We start from the raw sequence: 17,724 nt of genomic DNA, 5'->3' as shown, positions 1-17,724 counted from the left end.
TAGTTTCAGTGGCACAGAAGTACTACTGAACTTTAGAAGTACTAAAGTTCAGCTGAACTTTAACAAACACCTGAGTAAGTACAATCATCAAGCCACACATAGGTGTGTAGAAATGTGCCAAAGGCCCATTAGGGCCACATTTCATTTTTTTAATTGAAATTAGGAAACTGATATTTATCAGTGTGTTGAAAGCCAGAGCAGCTCTGTCTGAGTTGTTTTATGAAAGCATAATACTTTTGGCCATCCAGAGCAGGTACTATGGCTGAAGCATAGTACTTCTGGACTTTATATGATCACCCTTTCCCTTGGTCCTCTCACTCCTATTACTCTGGTCTTTCTCTGTTATGAGGTCATACTATGCATATTCTGGCTTCAGGACTTTAAACTTGCTCTTCTCCTGGCTGGACTCCCCACATGTCATCCCAGCTCCCTCACTCCCTTCCTTTATTTGGGTCTAACACAGGATCCCTATGCCTTCCTTGATTCCCTTTATCCTACCTTATATTTCTTCTTTACTTTTATCAGCAACAGGTAGATTTTATGGTTGTTTATTGTTTTTATCCTTTCTATAATATAAGCCCCATGAGAACAGGGACTTTGCCTAGAACTATGTGTAAAAATATAGGGCCTCAATAAATATTTGATGTATAAATAAATAAGTGTATAAACAAGTGCCCTCTGGCTAATACCTGTGGTATAATCTGAGCAATCAGTATATTTATGTACAGCTGTATTTCGCTATTCTTAAGATGTATTTTTAAGTCAAGCTTTCAGCCACAATTAGTACTTAGTATATAAACTGTTTGAACTTCTATGAGATTTGTAATTTTAGCTAGAAACCATGTAAATGGAAGATATTTTCATGATCTACAAGTTGTCATCAAGGCAAAAATTCTTACGTAAATGATCACCTAGCCTGAAGATTGTGATGCATGAATATGATCATTATTCATCACTCCTCTTCTGTGTATGATTCTGTCTATATAGAATACAGACACAATGTATGTATTACATATGCATACACACATCAATATATGTGTGTATATAATATATAGTATAGATACACACACACATAATATACATGATTTTTATTTGCTTCTGAAGACATAATTTTAAGACCTGGTGATATATGTGAAGAACCCCAGTCTTTCCAAAAAAAAAAAAACCTCTTCTGCCAGCTTCCAGATGGCTCTGCCTGCTGCAGCTGTTTCCCACATGCCATCTGTATTATCTTAAATTATGGCTTTGAAGCATTTTTTTGACCAGTTGTTTTACATTCACTATTCAACACCTGTACATTTTACTGTCAGCCAGTTTCTATCCTGCATCTATCACATTGTGGATTCCAGCAAATAGGACTTCAGTATTGACAGATAGATTATATTCCAGAGCTTCAATCTTGGTGGTCCTGTCAGTTCTATGACCAATATAGGGAAAATATTCTGAATATAAAGATCCATCATCTTACAAACCATTGGCAAATTGTTATCGCTACTGGTGTTCTCCAGCATGTCAGGAAATAAGGACTAGGAAATTGTGTCACATGGGATCTACAGTTGTTTCAATGTGCATTATACGTGCATCTATTTCAGGGCCAAACTCAATTTTGCCTATATGCTACTTGGCAGCAGCTATGAATTATTCCAGGGTCCAGTCCCCACCTGGCCTCATGGCTGGCCTGAAAATACACCCATCTGGGCAGCTGGTCTTTTAGCAGTGGGTTCCTGAAGACCAGAGCTGGGTTTGAAGGATGAAGAGATTACCCAGAGAAAAAAGAGGAAAACTAATTGAAGTATAAAAGCCATGTTCAAGCTAAGAGTAAGAAATAGAAAATTACAAGTCTGATGTTCTAGTCTAATGAGGCAACCATTGGAACAGTTATAAGGCAAAGAATACCAGGAGCTGCATGAGTGTAATCAGAAGTGAAGGTAAAACAGAGGAACAGAGCAAGGCCAGTGTTTCCAGTAGACTGCATTCCTGAGCCACCCCTATATTCATTAGTACGTCATGTCACACTGGATAGGCGTGACTTAATGGTCCATAGTCAGGTGTCACCATGAATATGATAATAGAGCAGAAAAATAATGATAGCACACCAAGAAAGGAGAAATGTTCAGCTCTTTCAAAAGAAGTTAGAAATTCAATACACCCTTGAAAAAGTTGAAGACCACAGTCAGTTTCAATGAGTGTAATATACAAAGTGTGCACAGAAAACAATTTGTTCAAATACAAGATCAGAAATGAAAGGTTTTGTGACTTTCTGGATGGCATGGCCATTTACTGCTATTAAAGGATCAGGAAAATAAGATTCTCTCTAAGAGCAATGACCAGAACAACCACCTATTTTTTCACACCCCCACCTCCACATCCTTATATCCTTACTCCAGCCCCACCCTGCCCTGCCCTGGACCTATTTGCTTCCCTTAAAAATACATGGCCTCTTTCTCTGAACTTCCTTATTCAAACCAGGTAGAGAATGCAGATAAAAGAAGTCAGTATCATGTCTAAAAATTGTTAATATGACATGTCTATGGGATAAAACATGTGTTATGTGTTCGGTAGTGGCCAAGAGTGAGGAATTATAGAAGTCGCATGCAATAACAATGATTGTCAGAATGCATTTTCTGTATCTTCTCCCATCCTGCATCAGCTTTTCAACGTGGAGTTGATATTTTAATAACTACTAGAACAAAGGAAGATGGAGAACTTTGATGAGGATGAGGAAGGGGGAACTCATAGGTTTCAGTACAACCAGAACATGAAAATAGATGGTTAGAATAGCAAGCAGGCAAGGAAAAAAAGGAGGGAGAAGCTGAAGATCATTAAAGCTAATTTAGAGGCTCAGAAGAAAATAAAATATAATTGGGATTATTCAAACTAGCAGATAATAACTTGTGTATTACTATATAGTAGGCATTTTGTGTCTATCAGGTATTATAAATAAATAAAATTGGACCACACAAGAAGACCAATGTTAATAACCAACATTTATATGACACTGTACAGGTTATAGATAATGTATATTTTGCTTTTCACAACAACCCTATAGAATGGTGTGATATTATTATCCTCAATTTACAGTTGAAGAAGTGAGACCCAGAAACACTTAAACAGTTTCTAGAATAGAGAACCTGTATTGGCTTGGAGACTGCATACTAGCTGCTGAAATAAATCATCCCCAAAGTGTCTTAATAAAGAGACATATTTCTTGCAGTAGATGATGACAGATAGGTAGATAGATAAGGTGGATACAATCAGCTACTACATAACTAAGAGATTTCAGGCATAAATTGTAACCAACCTCTTAACCAGGATTGTAGGCTTATATATTTTATTCTTTTTATCTATTTTTGTCCATTTTTGTAATACAGTTTCAATATTTATATAATGACTATAATAATTTTATAATTGACAAAATATTAACCTTTTACCAACTTCTGTACTTGAGAGCATAGACTTGTGCTGTCCTTGTGCTTCACATGGCATTATTCCTTTTACTACACATGTAAGTGTTCTACAGGGAGAAAAGTGGTCTCATAAAACGTTCATTGACCTGCTGAATTGTTCATAGTTATGTATAAACTGAGACAACATTATTTCTTTTTTTAAAATTATGTTAATTTAAAAAAATTCTGGCTGAGGAATAAGAGGTATGGAAGTGAATGGAAATGTGAGATTGAGAGATTAATTGGAGAAAAAAATCAGTGCAGTTTGACTTTGCCCTAAACTGGATGTTCATTACATCAACTAATGAATAATATATACTTACGAAAAGATATTGTCAAAACAGTACACGAGTCTATTGATTTTGTCTTCATGAGTACATTATACTCTTACCTTTTGAGATTAAAATGAATGGAGGGAGTAACAAGATTTTCCACAAATTAGAGCCACTTGTTTTCATTTTGAGAAGAAAAAAAAAGCATGTCACATTTTCAGCATTTTAATTGAGATCTAGCAATGAGAACTTTACAAGAAAATAGTTTTAAAAGGAACTTATTTTATTAAATTTGTTTTTTAAGTATTACTTTTATTTATTTATTTTTAGAGAAAGGAAGGGAGGGAGAAAGAGAGGGAGAGAAACATCAGTGTGTGGTTGCATCTTGTGCACCCCCTACCGGGGGCCTGGCCTGCAACCCAGGCATGTGCCCTGCACTAGGAATTGAACTGGCGACCCTTGAATTCACAGACCAGCACTCAATCCACTGAGCCACACCAGCCAGGGCTATTTTTACCTTAAAGTAAATAAGTACAATAATAGCAATGGTAGCCTCACGGTAAAATGTTGAAGAAATGTAGCACGACACCATATAGGAAACGGAGTTTGTAACTGACATTGATTCTTCTAATTGTGCTATCATAGATATGTTAATAGATGGTATGGACAATTTCTATATTATATAATCAGATTTTTAAATTTATTACATACTAACCAAAAGTGAATCCCCATCCTGAGTGGCATAAGAAATAAGAATGTTAGCCCTATCCTCCCTGGACAGGGCCCTGCACCCACCTAGTGGCCAGGCTGTCCCTGGCAAGATGGCTCTGCCTACCTCTCTCACCCCAACCCAATGCTCATTTCTGAGTGCCCCCTGCTCATCTGTTGGAGCTAGGCTGGTATCCAAATAAAGAGCTTCTGGTTTAAAAAAAAAATCAATGGTATTCTGTTTAGTTAAAAATTTACAAACAAAAACTCATAGACACATACAAAACAGTTTGGTGGTTACCAGAGGCATAGGGGATTGGGAGAAGGTAGTAAATTAAATGGTAAAGAGGATCAAATATATGGTGATGGAAAGAGATTTGACTTTGGGTGGTAAACATACAATGCAATATACAGATGATGTATTATATATTGTACACTTGAAACCTATATAATTTTATTAACTAATGTTACACCAATAAATTTGTAAAATAATAACAAAAGAAAAAATAATTTCAGTATATGCTCCCTACTTTTAAAAAAGTAAATGACCTAATTAGGTAGGCAATACTCATACATGAAACAACAAATTGTAATAATAACAATAGCAACACCAACATTTGTTGAGCCTAGCACTGTGCTAATCATTTTTACCAGCATTAAATCATTAATCCCCACAACAACCCTGTAAGTATGCAGTGCAATTGTCCTGTTTTTTTGGAAGTATAATTTGGGAGTCATTGGCATTGCTGTCATTATATTTACCTTATATTTATAAAAATTGGCCAAATGTGAATTAATCATTCTCACTATGTCATCAGCTCTTTGCCCTAACTCATTATAAACAAGAATATGTTACATATGGAAGTGTTCTACAGAGGATGGACTTTTTCGCATAGCAGTGAATTCCCTGCACTTGGATTGTTTCTCTAGAAGGATGAAGCCACATGCCTGGGGAGAATGTAGAGGGGGGTGGAGCATCAGATAAATGTTGGATTAAATCATGTCTAAAGTCCACCTGGCTTCTCTGCAGTTCCCTGCTCTGTGCCTTGCCTTCCCATAGCTCAGTACTCATTCCATTTTTACTTTAATTCCTACCTGCTATTGTTGACTTTACTGAGATCCTGGCCTCTTGACAAACCTTTCATCATCCTTCAAGTGGCAGCTCAAATCTTATCAATCCTGGAGCCCTATTCACTCTCACAGGAAGAATTAGGTATTTCCTCCATGAATATCGTTGATGCTTTGGACCAGCTCTGTGGGTGTTGATCAAATTGCATTGCTTACCTATGTGATCATCTCTGCTGTGAGCTTCTTAAAAGAGGAACCATGTATTATCCAGGTTTATACTCCTGGGGTCTAATATAATGTCTGCAACATTACAGGTACTCAAGTAATATTGTTTGAGTTTAATTCAACCCCGCTCAGAATCTATGATTCAAACATACCGACACTATGTAATGTATACTAAACTGCTTTAAAATGAAGTCTCAAAATTATTCAGAATAGCATAGTGTAGAACAGATAACAGACCAGGATAGGTGCTCCATTTTGCTGATGGCTCTCTTCACAAGGCCATTCATTCCTCCTTCAACACATGGCTTCCAGGACACTCTGCACATGGCCATCTCAACCAGGAACAGGGAATGAAGAGGGAGTAGATCTTGGCTTTAAAGTTTCTGGCTCAAAGTGGTCCATATTATGTCTGCTCAATTCCATAAATCAGAATATCATCCTGTGCTCATACCTAAGAGCAAGTGAGGTTTGGACATGGATTCTATTTGTGTGTGCAAGAAGAATAGAGAGCATGCATTTTGGTGGACAGCTAGCACTCTCTGCTACACGACACTTCCACCAGACTGTCACATTTTCTTTTAAAAGCATGACCATATTCCTTGTCATTGGGCTTCAGACCACATCACAGCCATCTTTGATTTCTAATACTTCTTTCTTACCCTTCCCATGTGGAAAGTCATTAGGTCCTATATTCTTGACCTGTGAAGTCTCCTTTTTTTTTCACTGCTTTCTTCCTAGTTTAAGAGAATATAATATCTCAAAGTTAATCATTAATAAATATAAAGCTAAGAGAATGAGAGAATTGGAAAACAGTAACAACTATTACTAAATAAAGTGTATTTTGACCCAATAGGGAAATAAATCCATGGGAGACAAAGCTAAGTACAGATATCTTTGATGGCTTCTTTTTTTAAAAAAAAATCCTCACCCAAGGATATGCTTATTGATTTGAAAGAGAGAGAGAAAGGGAGAGAGACAGAGAGACAGAGACATGGATGTGAGAGAGAAACATTGATCGGTTGCCTCCCATGTGCACCCCAACTGGGAATTGAACCTGCAACCTAAGTATGTGCCCTGACTGGGAACTGAACTAACCTTTTGGTGAATGGGACAAAGCTTCAACCAACTGAGCCACCCAGACAGAGATGATGGTTTCCTTTTGTTTAAAGGGCTCCAAGAAGTAACAATAAAGAGAGGTATCAGGGAAAGAAAAGATTGTGGAAATAAATGAAGACCATCTAAATGAGAAAAGCAAAGACTGCTTTGATCTTGTTATAGCAAGAGGGTCAGCCATGTTACTTGTATTTTGGTAGAAACCCAAAGGCGGGCAGAAGAGTGGGAAAGCTTTATAGTGCAAAAAAGGGAAGGCTTTCAGTACACATGCCCTGACTAAAAACTGTTGGTGTTGGGAAGCTGTAAGTGAGCAAAATAGAAGTGGCTAGTCAAGAATTGGTAGGGGAGTGCATTGGCTTTTCTTAGGTTGGTCCTAAATTGGAAGCAAGGATGGCATTTAGAGAAGCTGTCAGTTATTAATAAAGTCCTGGCCATTTGGGAATGATTATTACAGACCTTATTGTTTAGCTTCCTGGATTATCACTAGAGACAGCAATCTGGCTTCCTGGAAATCTGTCTGCCCCTGGCTTCCTGGGTTGTTTATTGTAGATAAGGGGTCGGTATCCTGGGCAGGATCGCTGCAGGTTGTGAGTCAAAGTTCTATTTTTATATATGTCCTCTGGCCATTGTCCATTTGCATATTCTATCTCTGAAAGACAGAGATGTAAACTGAGAATTTGCTGTTTTGTATATAAGCATGGTGGTAGCAGGGAGTGGTGTAGAGAGTTTGTTACAATGGTGTTTAGTTCGAAATAAACCACAAGAAAAACAAATGTTAACAGAGTAAGGAATAAGAAATTATGCCATTCTCCTAAAGAGAAGCAGCTACTAAAGTGGCAAGGGGCATCTTCATACAAGAATAGGTCAAGTACTACCACTGTTAGAGCAAGTACACGACTGAAGTCTTTTGATCTTAAACAAAAGATTTCAGATTTAGAGTAAGTTTGTACCCAAGATTAACTAGAAATTGGATAACAAATAAACTTTAGAACTGTGTGAGTAGTGCCTTAAAGATGCGGCCAGATAAAGCCACTGTTTACTGGAATAGCTCTTTAACAGCAGCAGTGGCAAAGGGGAAGACATTCTACAGAATGCATGGGCCCTCCATTTGCCACAGAACTTGTGACAATCCCTGGTTTTAGATAGAAGCCTGCTTCCTAAATTGCAGCTTTGGAACATCTTTGACAGGGTCTTAGCACTTTGTATCAGATTTTTTAAAATTAATTAATTTATTTTTTCAAATACATTTGTCTCTGCCTTCCCCCCACCACTTTCCCTTGCCCCCTCCCTCCTTCCCTCCCTCAATTCTTCCTCTGGTTTTGTCCATGAGTCCTTGCTATATGTTCCTTGACTTTCCCCTTCCCTTCCTTTTCCCCCGCCCCACCCTCCCTTCTTCCGTCTTGTCTCTGTTGGTTTCTTTTCCTTTCAGTGTTGCTGGTATTCCTTGCATCTTTGTTTTGTTGCTTAGGTTCCGCTTATAGGTGAGATCATATGGTATTTGTCTTTCACCCCCTGGCTTATTTCACTTAGCATAATGTTCTCTAGTTCCATCCATGCTGTCACGAAGTTTAGTAGTTCTTCTTTTTCTTTCTGCTGTGTAGTATTCCATTGTGTAAATGTACCATAATTTTTTGATCCAATCATCTACTGATGGGCATTTAGGTTGCTTCCAAGACTTGGCTATTGTAAATTGTGCTGCTATGAACATTGGGGTGCATAGGTTCTTTTGAATTGGAGTTTTGGGATTCTTAGGGTATAGTCCCAGCAGGGGAATCGCTGGATCAAAAGGCAGTTCCATTTTCAGCTTTCTGAGGAAATTCCACACTGCTTTCCACAATGGCTGCACCAGTCTGCATTCCCACCAACAGTGTACTAGTGTTCCCTTTTCTCCACAGCCTCGTCAGCACCTGTTGTTTGTTGATCTGTTTATGATGGCCATTCTGACTGGTGTGAGGTAGTATTTTGCTAATTGTTCATCTGCCAGCCTCACTTCTGCCCCCAGGATCTCTCACTGAATCTGTCTTCCACACCTTCATAAATTGGTGTCAAGCTGCCTCTGCCTAGGTTCTGGCTCTACTATCCCTAAGTCATGCTTAAATCAGCAAACACAACAAATGCTTAAACATTTTCATTCCCTTAAAATTAGCTGCAGATGAAATGTCTGTGTAACTGCCATTATGGTGAATAGGTAATTATTCTGTCTCTTAAAACAGAATTCCAAGAACTATGTTTTAGAGTAAATTTTAATTAGCTGTGGAATGACTTACTTTTCTCAATTAATCATGTCTGGAGATAGCAAAATTATTGGACATAAACTCCTGATAAATAATACCACTATCCTCAGGGCCAGTTAACTGAATTTCAACAAAAAATGCCTATCATGCCTCAGTTTGTCTCCAAGGCATGTGACATGCAATCACATTCAATGGGAGAAAGCATTACAATATCTATTGGCTTAGTTTTTCCCACAAGTGTAATAGGGACAAAATAGAATGAAGATAATATAGTATGTGGAAAAGAGGTATATGTGTGTGTGTGTGTTGTCATGCCTCCACCAACTAATTATGCCTCTGCTGGCGGATTTCTCACGGTTCTTCAGGCTGAAAGAGAGTCACCAGGTATCACCAGGGTTGGTTGCTTCTGAGGCCTCTCTCCTTGGCTCGCAGAGGGCTGCCTTCTCCCTCTGTCTTCACATGGTCTTCCTGTGTGTGTGTCTGTGTCATAGTTTCCTCTTCTTATAAGAATACCAGTCACAGTAGATTAGGGCCCACCCTAAAGACCTCATTTTAACTTAATCACTTTTAAATAGCCCTAGCTTCCAATTCTGTCACATTCTGAGGTACTGGGGATTAGGGCTTTAACATATGAATTTTGGGGGACACAATTCAGCCCATTACAAGTGCTTATCGCAGTAAGAGCAAGTGCCTTTGCTGTGTGTGGGGGATAAAAAATAGGACTACTGTATTAAAACTAATCTAGAATTATATATTATGTCCTAAGGAAAATTCAAATACTGGAATTCTAAAATCTTATTTTAAATTTGATAAGTTTATATACTTTGCAGAAATCTTTTCTATAAAATGAAATGTCTGTACAAAATATTTGAAAGAAATGATTGAACTTAAAAGAAAATCATTTCAATTTTGAAAGTATTCATCATTTTTAATTTTATTAATAGATACTTAGAATAAAATATCTAAAAATAGTTTTAAGGTATATGATTTTAAAATATAACATTATTATAAGACTATTTTATTTGCTATTATTATAGATAATAGTGTGAATAGATTTTATAGTAATAAATATAAAGAGTAATTCACCTTAAATATTTAAAAAAGAAATATAATAATGAAATTTTATTTTTTATTACATAGGGAAATAAAATTTAAATCTTTACTCCTCCAAGATACTGTAAAGGAAATGTATTTATTTGAGACTGAACAATATAAACAGCATTTTTGGTTTGGGTATGATTATGCTAGAGAATGTCTGAAAAGAGTCTTAATTATGTGAGACCCAAGGACCTTTCTTTATAACCTGGTCATTCTGGAGATATATCCCCCAGCACAGAATCTAGATCTGCAGCATCGACATTCTGTCATAAAATACCTTCTGGTATTTTGGCAGGATATTGCTTATACTCCTGTGTATCTCTCTCCTTGAGCAATTTACACAGCCAAGAAGATTCCATGTCTACCAGCTATTGAGTGAATCCCAAGTTTATCTAGTTTATACATATTAATAGGGTTGATCCTAAGTAAAAATGTGAAGTACTTTTCCTTTGCCAGAATTTTCCACATCCATTTTGGAGGACCATTGACCAGAACCATCCAGCTAGGCTGTCTCTTGTAAGATGTCCTTTTCTCTAGATGGAGAGGAATTCTCCTTCATCCGGTTAGAATGTTAAAGATTGTTCATGTTAACATTTTGATGGCTCATTTATATATAAATTCTTCCAAACCTCCCTTTACAATACTGCAAATACAGTACCCACTTATCCACAGTTTTGCTTTCCATAGTTTTAGTTAACCATCATCAACCTGTCTACCAGGGTCCAAAAATATTAAGTGAAAAATTTCAGAAGTAAACAATTCATAAGTTTAAATGCTCAGTGTTTTGATTAGCATGATGAAATTGCAAGCAACCCCACTGCATCCCTCTCAGGAGGTAAATTGTTTTTCCAGCATACCCACACTGTATTCGCATATGCTCTCTGCCTATTACTTAGTTGCACTCTCCGTTTTCAGATCAACTGTTGTGGCATCACAGTGCTTGCATTCAAGCAACCCTGATAGTACCTTAATGCTATGACACAATGCCTGTGTCAGTCACCTCATTTCATCTCATCATGTGGGCATTGTGTCATTTCAAATTATCAAAGAAAGGAATGTGAGTACAGTACAAGTGATTTTGAGAGAAAAACCACATTCACTTAATTTTTATTATAGTATATTGTTATACTTGTTCTATTTTATTATTGTAATTCTCTCATTGTGCCAAATTTATACATTAAACTTTATCATATGTAGGTATTTATTGGAAAAAAAAATACAGTATATATGAGGTATGTCCAGAAGGTATCCAGCCATGTAATATGAAAAAAATAGAAAAAATAGACATTTATTGAAGAAGATACAAGATACAGGAAACATTGTACATAGGACAATGACACCTCAGTCCCCTTCAAAGTAGACACCCTGGGACCTCACACAGTTCTCCCAATCGCCATCAGTTGCCCTGTCATATTTTCCTGAAACTAAGCAATGGCTTGACATCTCTTCCCTTTCAAAGGTGATTTTATCTTCGGGAAAAGCCAGAAGTCACAGGGCACCAAATCTGGGCTGGAGTGGGGCTGAGTCACCTGGGTGACTTGACGTTTCACCAAAAAACTCTGCACAAGACATGATGTATGAGCTGGCACTTTGTCGTGATGAATCTGGCAATCACTAATTTCCCATAGCAGCGGCCCTTTTTTTTTTTTATTTTTAAAATTTTAATTATATTTTATTGATTATGCTATTTCAGTTGTCCTGATTTTTCCCCCTGTGCCCCACCCCAACCAGCACTCCCACTCCCTCAAGCAACCCCCTCGTCATTGTTCATGTCCGTGGGTCATGTATATAAGTTCTTTGGCTACTCCATTTCTTATACTGTACTTTACATCCCCATGGCCATACTGTGGGCTACCTACTTGTACTTCTTAATCTCTTCACCACTTAATCCATTCTCTCCCTCCCCTGCCCCTCCTGGCAACCTTCAGGTAACTAACTTCTTTTCTCTTGCTTTTAAGAGTCCTTCTTTATCTTTAACCTTTGGCCTTTTAATAATGATTTGTCTTGCAGTGGGCCTCTGTAACCATCATAATTGGGACTATTGCACTTTCTGGACTTGCCTGTCTATTTCCTTCACCAAATTAAAAAGTTTTCTTTCACTATTTTTTCAGATAGATTTGCAATTTCTTACTTTTTCTATTCTTTTTCTGGCACCCCTATGAGGTGAATGTTGGATCTTTTAAAGTTGTCCCAGAGGCTGTTTATACTATCTTCATTGTCTTGGATTCTTTTTTCTTCTGGTTCTGCATGGTTGTTTTTGCTTCCCTATGTTGCAAATCATTGATTTGATTCTCAGCTTCATCCATTCTACTGTTGTTTCCCTGTAAAATGTTCTTTATTTCAATTAGTGTATCCTTCATTTCTGACTAGGTCTTTTTTATGCTGCTAAGGTCCGCACTAAGTTCCTTGAGCATCCTTATAACCAGTGTTTTGAACTCTGCATCTGATAGATTGCTTATCTCCATTTCATTTAGCTGTTTTTCTGGAGTTTTGATCTATTTTTTTTCATTTGGAACATGTTTGTCTCCTTTTTGGCAGCCTCCCTGTGTTTGTTTCTATGTATTAGGTACAGCTGCTTTGACTCTGTGTCTTGGTAGTATGGCTTAATGTAATAGGTGTCCTGTATGGTCCAGTGGCACAGCCTCTCCTATCACTCACTCTGGGTACTTGAGGTACACCCTTTGTGTGGGCTGAGTGCACCCTCCTTTTTTAGTTGAGCCTTGGTTGATGTTTTTGCAGTTCAATGGGAGGGATTTACCCAGGCCAGTCAGCTGCAAGGACTGGCTGTGACCACTGACCACCAACTTTTGCCCTCCGTGGAGGATCAGCTGTGCAGAGGCAGTATGATGGTGCTCCAATGTGGTCTATAGCTGTACCTGGGTATGTTGGGATGGTGCAGGCCAAGGTCAGTTGCCACTTGTGTTTTGGACAGGGCACCCTGCCTGAGATATAAAGCAATCTGAGATGGCTACCACTTGTGCTGGGCCTTTAGATTCCCAGGTGAAGAAGCCAAGCTGTGAATCTAGGCTGGCTGCTGCTAGTGCCAAGCCTGAGGCTCAGTGAGACCAGTTGTTACTTGTTTGAAAGAATTTAGGAAGTTGTGAAGCATGAGCCAAGACCAGCCATTCCTACAGAAAAGCAGCTTGGGTGGACCCTTTAGTTGGATGGGGTGGAGTCTCTGGGGACCTCCAGGGCAGGGCAAACAGTGTTAGGCAGGTTGATGCAGTCTCAGATATGGCACTATCTCCCTGGCTCTGTGAGGCAATGGTTCAGAAAAGAGACAATGACCTCTGCTTTCCTTGAAGCAAGCCACTTCCTGTTTTCTCTGTATGCCATTGGTATCTTTCAAGATGCTACCCTGCTGCTGTAGCTCAGAGGGAGTGAGTCTGAGTAGGTGAGTCCATGTGTGGATTCTTTAAAAGGAACTGTTTGGGGGTCCAGCAGTTTCTTCCACTGACTCAGTCCCTGCTGGTTTTTGCAACCAGAAATTTTGGGGACTTAATTTTCATGGCACTGGAACCCTGGGCTGGGGATCCTGGTGTGGAGCTGGGACTCCTCCCTCCTGAGATATCCCTCCAGAGTTTCTATCCACCACATGTGGATGTGGGGCAGTCCATTCCTCATTTTTATCCCTGCTACCAGTCTGATGGATGTGGTTTCTTTAATTCCACAGTTGAAAGATTTCCATTCCACTCAATTTCTAATGGTTCTGAGTCATGGTTGTTCTATATTTTAGTTGTAATTTTGATGTGGCTGTGTGAAAAGGTGAGCCATGTCTGCCTGTGCCACCATCTTGACCAGAAATTTGTTGAAGCCTTTTGAATCATCCAAATAATTTCCATGGAGGAATGTTTAAGCTTAAAGCAAAATTTGATGCCTCTTCATTGTTCTACTCACCCAGTCATTTTGAATGCAATGACCACACAGTACAGAGTCTCACTCAACAGCATCTACCACCCCCAGTGACTAATACAGTGAAGTCATCATTGCTCACCCATGCACATTCCAGTCCACTCTCCGTGGCTGCCATGTTACATCAATGTTGTACAAACCATTCCCATCAGATTAACAATGGCTGTACTTTTTCCGGACAGACCTTGTATAGTATCCAGAACTATCCACAGTTTTCCAGCATCTGCTAGGGGTCTTGGAATGCATTCCCTGTGGATAAGGCGTGGAAGAAGGACCTACTATAATAGTACTTTTTAAGGCTTCTGGCAAATTGGTAAAAACAATTTGCTCTACTAGAAAAAGTCCAAAATCACACAGTGAACCCTTAGTGACTGAACAACACTTCACACAGCTTTTAAAATGCCAATATTTTTCTGGTTCTTTTAGATTGAATTTAACAGAATACCTTCAGAGCTTAGTTTCTTGGAATACATTGGTTTGATAATTAATAGTGGAAAGCCAAATGTGATTTTACCTGGAGAAATCAAGCTTCTCAGCAGTATACTACTTTCTCCAAAACAGCAGATTTGGGACACAGTTATGTCAGTGGTCTGACAAGTGCATAAGAAGGTTCTTGCCTTTCAAACTCCCTTTGCTCAAGCAGGTATAACATAGACAGTAAATGTAACAATAGTGATGACAAGTGACTAACTTTATATAGAAATTAATAACCAGTCCTCATCGTCTACCTTTTGCAGAAAACAGCTTGATCACTAAGAAACCATACTGCAGCTCTCCACAGTAATTTGTAGACAGTGATGCAAGGATAAAAATCTCAAGGGATTTCTATTTCCTATCCATTCCTTAGAGTCTCACAATTTCTTAAAGTACTAATGTAAAATAATCAACCATTTTTCTTAACTGTTTTCTAAATAAGTGATTAGAGATAAATTTGATTTATACTACTTCAGTAAATATTGGACACATCATTTGTTGATTTTGAAATGTCAAGGCAGAAACAAATCATTAACTGTTATTCTATTTTGCAATAATTTTTAACAGAGCAATTTTATTTATTTTGCAAATTCCAGAGACACATCAACGTCCAGTATCTGATGTGGAAAGAGAAATAAAATAAATCCAGTCAGACAATAAAAAAATAAATTATATTTTAGGCAAACCTACATAAATTACAGTATTAGCATGGAATATTTGGTTTCTTGTAACTATTTATGGAGGATTTAAACTCAAGAACTAGATTTCATTGGCTGCCTCTGTGCCTAGCAGAGGCTTAGTATTTGGAGAAGCTAGTTATAAGCCAAATTGGATTATAAAACAATGCTTGATAGATGACTGCCTCCCAGGATTTATGGGCAGAGCCTGCCCTTGGGCACACTTACTCAGCTCCCATGGAGGTCAGTATGAACAATGACGATATGATTCTCCAAATGATTGCTTTTTAATTATGCACATCTCTCAGATACCATCATTTGTTTACTATACGTTATTTATACTTCCATGATGCTAAGGCATTACTACTGGAATATAACAGTATACCCACCAAAATATTATTTGTTAACTATTTTGTTAGTGTATATACATACTTACACACACATACCTCCTAAAACATTTTCAGGTTATATAGCAAGAGCACAGATGGAAGTCAACATATCATATCTAAATATTTAAAAGTCATAAATCAATCTTAACAACTATTAAATGAAATATGTCTTTGGGTTCATCTTCCTACCTTGATAAATTTGTCTTCAATATATCAAAATAAAAAACTTGTAAATATTATTTATATTGCTTATATGTGACTGAAAGTCATCAAAATAACAATGGTGATTGAACTTATTTTTTTTTAAGTTTTATTTATTGACTTTAGAGAGAGAGAGAGAAAGGGAGACACAGAAAGAAACATCATTTTTTTCCACCCATTGATGCGATCATTGTTTGATTCTCGTATGTGCTCTGACCAGATACCAAACCTCCAACCCTGGCGTATCAGGACAATGCTCTACCCAACTGAGCTACCCAGCCAGGGCTTGAGCTTAATTATTAAGTGATTCTCCTGCTTCCATCCTCCCCACACACCAGAGATTTTCAACTTTTTAATGCATAAGTCTAAGTATTAGGCTATGGATCAGCAACATTTGCTAAATAATAAAATACAACATATATAACTCATAAATTATTATGTATTTATTCCAGAATATCATTTTTCTTGTCTTTATGTCAGCTATATCACTAAATATTTTGCTATTACCATACATTCTGAAGATGTTATCATATCTTCATGCAATTTTTGTTATAAAGATAATATTGTTAAGATAGCAGTTTTTATTGGGTTATTGTAATTTTTAATCTTTTCATTTATTTCAATTTGCAGAAACTTTATTTTATTAAGAAAGTACCAAATGAAATTGTCAATGAAATTTTTTAAGCAATACTTTGATCTAGAAATCATGCTTATATTCACAAATTCTGTGTTGTATGTGATATATTGTCATTATTTTATAACATATTACAACATATTTTAATTTCATTATATAAGTTATTATCACAAAGTGCAATTTTTACCACCTCTGGAAACAGTAGCTGGATTGATATAGTTAAGTAAAGAATTGTCCTGGCACTTCTCTCATGTTACAGCTATACCTCCATATACGCCAATTTAATTGTATAATAACCTGTTTAATATTTCAAACTGTTCTGATTCCATGGGCAACTCTTGAGCTACTTCATGAGTATCTCAGGAGCCATAAATTGGAACATGAAGAGAAATTTTTAAAAAAATGGACTTTCAGTAGTTATTAGGAAATAATTCTTTATTAATTCAAGAACTTATTATGTCCATGCCTTCTAAGATAAAAGACTCAGATATTAATTCATTTTTCATTTCTCATACATAAGCGATTCCCCTGCTTCCATCCTTCCATACATCAGAGATTTTCAACTTTTGTATCTATGGCACACATATAAACTAATTACTAAAATTCTCTGACACACCAAAAAATATATTTTTTTCTGATCTGACAAAAAAAATAGCTATAATATTTATTCATTCACACCAGATGGCTATTTTTGTGGTGGCTATTGTCACTTTTTTATTTGACATCTAAGGGAAAAGAGGTCAGTGCCCCTGACTAAACAGTCAGGTATTGCATGTTTTAAAAAGCCTTCCTGTACACTGGTTGAAAATCACTGCCATGCACCAAAGAACATTAATGCTAGCAAGAAAAAAAAAATTTGAAGGCATTCAGCTGTGGACTCCTTCTGTCTGGAGAGTATAGGCAAGCCATATAGAGAAGTACCTCCCTGAAGCCTGAAACATCTTAACCACCAATGTGTTTGTGAAATGCAGAGCTCGGAGCACCTTCCTCTTGCTTTCCTACATTCTAAGGCATCGACTCTAATGTTCTGAGGTCCTAACTCCACTCCATTGATTTCTGCTATTATATGTCTGTACAGTTGCAAATGATGCTGAAATAATAATATTTTCAGTGGCTCTACTCTCACCTTGGTAGAACTCACCCAAGTTGTTTCAATTGTGATGTGCCCTTCTGCTTACAATTTAAGTGGGCCAGATGCTGAGATGGACCTGTTATATATTTTGATATAGCAGAAGAAGGGTAGCAAATTATATAGTTTAGTAGAACCAAACAT

The 17,724-nt window shown here is 37.3% G+C and overlaps 1 protein-coding gene across 1 annotated transcript in view; it reads left to right on the top strand.

Moving 5' to 3' along the window:
* The window catches only part of XKR4 (XK related 4), a 401,124-nt gene that overhangs the window by 163,125 nt on the left and 220,275 nt on the right, over positions 1-17,724 (top strand). The gene's annotated exons all lie outside the window — the stretch shown is intronic.

This window comes from Pteronotus mesoamericanus, unplaced genomic scaffold (genome assembly GCF_021234165.1).
Source record: "Pteronotus mesoamericanus isolate MK-2021 breed Mesoamerican mustached bat unplaced genomic scaffold, CSHL_Meso_final contig_601, whole genome shotgun sequence".
NCBI classification, from domain to species: Eukaryota; Metazoa; Chordata; class Mammalia; order Chiroptera; family Mormoopidae; genus Pteronotus; species Pteronotus mesoamericanus.
Note: the sequence above shows the minus strand (reverse complement) of the source record. Positions and strands in the feature narration are given on the sequence as shown.